Raw genomic sequence first — 4,222 nt, forward strand, 5'->3', positions numbered from 1 at the left:
TCTTCTGTATATTCTTGCCACCTCTTCTTAATATCTTCTGCTTCTGTTAGGTCCATGCCATTTCTGTCCTTTATTGTGCCCATCTTTGCATGAAACGTTCCCTTTAATCTCTAATTTTCTTAAAGATATCTCTAGTCTTTCCCATTCTACTGTTATCCTCTATTTCTTTCATTGATCACTGAGGAAGGCTTTCTTATCTCTCCTTGCTATTCTTTGGAACTCTGCATTAAAATGGGTATGTCTTTCCTCTTCTCCTTTGCCTTAAGCATCTCTTCTTTTTTCAGCTATTTGTAAGGCCTTGTCAGACAACCATTTTGCCTTTTTGCATTTCTTTTTCTTGGGGATGGTCTTGATCCCTGTCTCCTGTACAATGTCACGAACCTCCATCCATAGTTCTTCAGGCACTCTGTCTATCAGATTTAATCCCTTGAGTCTATTTGTCACTGCCACTGAATAATCATAAGGGATTTGATTTAGGTCATACCTGAATGACCTAGTGGTTTTTCCTACTTTCTTCAATTTCAGTCTGAATTTGGAAATAAGGAGTTCATGGTCTGAGCCACAGTCAGCTCCTGGTCTTGTTTTTGCTGACTGTATAGAGTTTCTCCATCTTTGGCTGCAAAGAATATAATCAATCTGATTTCAGTGTTGACCATCTGGTGATGTCCATGTGTAGAGTCTTCTCTTGTGTTGTTGGAAGAGGGTGTTTCTATGATCAGTGTGTGCTCTCTTAGGAAAACTCTATTAGCCTTTGCCCTGCTCCATTTTGTACTCCAAGGCCAAATTTGCCTGTTAGTCCAGATATCTCTTGACTTCCTACTTTTGCATTCTATTTCCCTATGATGAAAAGGACATCATTCACAGAAGACTGAGTCAGACCTGTGTTTGAGTCTCCTGTGGAGGTATGGGTCAGCAGTGGCCTGCCACAGGGGCAGGGGCTCTGGGTGCAGCTGCCGGGTCAGATAGCCTGTGGCATAAGCCCTCTTGGAGGTCGCCATTAACCCCACCACAGAGATGCAGAGCATATGACTCACAAGCTGCAGAACAATTATACCAAAGAAATTATTGCACTGTTAAGAAAGTTCTAGGACCCACAACAGATTTCCCAACCTTGGGACCTGGCAAAGGGACTGAGAACCCCCAGGGCATTTAACTTTGGAGGCCAGTGGGATTTGATTATAGAACTTACCCAGGACTGGGGAAATGGACTCTTGCAGGGCACAAACAAAACCTGTGTGCACTGGGACCAAGGGGAAAGGAGCAGTGACCCCCACAAGAGACTGACCCAGACTTGCCTGTGAGTGTCCGGAGTCTCCAGCAGAGGCATGGGCTGGTGGTCACCTGCTGCAGGGTCCAGGGCACTGAGTGCAGCAGTGCATGCATGGGGCCTTTTGAAGGAGGTCGCCATTATCTTCATTACCTCCACCTTAGTTTGGTCTCAGGTCAAACAGCAGGGAGGGAACACAACCCCACCCATCAACAGAAAATTGGATTAAAGAGTTACTGAGCATGGCCCCACCCATCAGAACAAGACCCAGTTTCCCAGTCAGTCTCTCCCATCAGGAAGCTTCCATAAGCCTCTTATCCTTCTCCATCAGAGGGCAGACAGACTGAAAACCACAATCACAGAAAACTAACGAAACTGATCACATGGACCACAGCCTTGTCTAGCTCAATGAAACCATGAGCCATGCCATGTAGGGCCACCCAAGCTGGACGGGTCATGGTGGAGAGTTCTGACAAAATGTGGTCCACTGGAGAAGGGGATGGCAAAACATTTCAGTAGTCTTGCCTTGAGAATCCCATGAACAGCATGGAAAATCAAAAAGATAGGACACTGAAAGATGAACTCCCCAGGCTGGTAGGTGCCCAATATGCTACTGGAAAAGATTGGAGAAATAACTCCAGAAGGAACAAAGAGATGGAGCCAAAGCAAAAACAACACCCAGGTGTGGATGTGACAGGTGATGGAAGTAAAGTCCGATGCTGTAAAAGAGCAATATTGCATAGGAACCCGGAATGTTAGGTCCATGAATGAAGGTAAATTAGAAGTGGTCAAACAGGAGATGGCACAAGTAAACATTGACATTTTAGGAATCAGTGAACTAAAATGGACTGGAATGGTTGAATTTAATTCAGATGACCATTATATCTACTCCTGTGGGCAAGAATCCCTTAGAATAAATGGAGTAGCCCTCATAGTCAACAAAAGAGTATGAAATGCAGTATTTGGGTGCAATCTCAAAAATGACAGAATGATCTCTGTTCGTTTCCAAGGCAAACCATTCAGTATCACAGCAATCTAAGTCTATGCCCCAACCAGTAATGCTGAAGAAACTGGAATTGAATGGTTCTATGAAGATCACTTGAAGTTACAAGAGTGGAAATGTTGTTACTCCAGGGTGATTTCTTTTTTGTACTGTCTTTCTTAGGGAGAGGAAGTGAAATTATAGTGCTGTAACATCAGTATGAATGTCAATCCATACAGCTTAGAATCAGGCTTCTCTAAATAAGAGAAACATATTAGAAGTCTTTTCCTTTGGTTCTAAATCATCACATAGAAAGCTTTCAAAATAAATCTATCTGTTCTTCCAATCATTGCACTCTTAAATGCTTATATGAGTTATCATTGTCCTACCAACAAAGTTATCTTAAGTCCCTCTAACCTAATTCTGACGTGATAGAGTTTACACTTTTATTATGATTACTCTTCTCTGATTGCACTGAACTGTGTCTGTGTCATTCTACAACATGTGTTCTATCCCATCTCTCACTTCAACAAAGTCAATGCTCTAATTTAAATGTGATTAATCAGCATTGAATAGTAAGGGTCTGTTCACTTGTTCTAAAGCTGCACTGTAAGTATTATAGCTGTGAGTCACATGTCACTGTTTAAATTAAAATTAAATTAAATGAAAAATCATTTACTTGGTTGCACTAATCACATTTTGTGTTCAGTGGCCACATGTGGCTAGTAGCACTGTGCTGACAGTACAATACTTACTTCCATTTGAAAAGCCCACACATTTTAGTCAACATAGAAAGACTAAAAACTTAGCTTCTAGAATCAGGAACAAGGCAAAGATTCAACATAGTACTGGATATTCTAGCCAATGCAATTAGATAAGAAAAATAAACAAAAGGCATGGAAATTGAAAAAGAAGAAATAAAATTATTTCCGTTTCCAGGTGACATGATCTTATATTTAGAATCCTAAGGATGTTACAAAAATACCTGTTTGAACTATTAAATTCAGCAAATTTGCAGAAACAAAATCAATGTTTAAAATCAGTTGCACTTTTAAATAAAAAACACAATGAGGTGTCACCTCACAATGGTCAGAATAGCTATTATTAAAGAAATCTACATATAATAAATGCTGCAGTGGGTGTGGAGAAATGGGAACCTTTGTACACTGCTGATAGGTATGAAAATTGGTTCAGCTACTATGGAAAACAGTATAGATATTCCTTAAAAAACTAAAAATAGACCTACTATATGATCTGGCAACCCCACTCCTAGATACATACTCAGGAAAAAAAGCTTCTAATTCAAAAAGATACATGCATCCCAAAGTTTATAGCCACATTATTTATAGTCAAGACATGGAAACAACAGATAATTGGATTAAGAAGATGTGGTACATATACAATGGACTGTTCAGATCAGATCAAATCAGTCGCTCAGTCGTGTCTGACTCTTTGCCACCCCATGAATCGCAGCACGCCAGGCCTCCCTGTCCATCACCAACTCCCAGAGTTCACTCAGACTCACGTCCATCGAGTCAGTGATGCCACCCAGCCATCTCATCCTCTGTCGTCCCCTTCTCCTCCTGCCCCCAATCCCTCCCAACATCAGAGTCTTTTCCAATGAGTCAACTCTTCGCATGAGGTGGCCAAAGTACTGGAGTTTCAGCTTTAGCATCATTCCTTCCAAAGAACACCCAGGGCTGATCTCCTTTAGGATGGACTGGTTGGATCTCCTTGCAGTCCAAGGGACTCTCAAGAGTCTTCTCCAACACCACACTTGCAAAGCATCAATTCTTCGGCGCTCAGCCTTCTTCACAGTCCAACTCTCACATCCATACATGACCACAGGAAAAACTATAACCTTGACTAGACGAACCTTTGTTGGCAAAGTAATGTCTCTGCTTTTGAATATGCTATCTAGGTTGGTCACAGCTTTTCTTCCAAGGAGCAGGTGTCTTTTAATTTCATGGCTG

Source organism: Bison bison, unplaced genomic scaffold (genome assembly GCF_000754665.1).
Source record: "Bison bison bison isolate TAMUID 2011002044 unplaced genomic scaffold, Bison_UMD1.0 scf7180017864518, whole genome shotgun sequence".
Taxonomy (NCBI): Eukaryota; Metazoa; Chordata; class Mammalia; order Artiodactyla; family Bovidae; genus Bison; species Bison bison.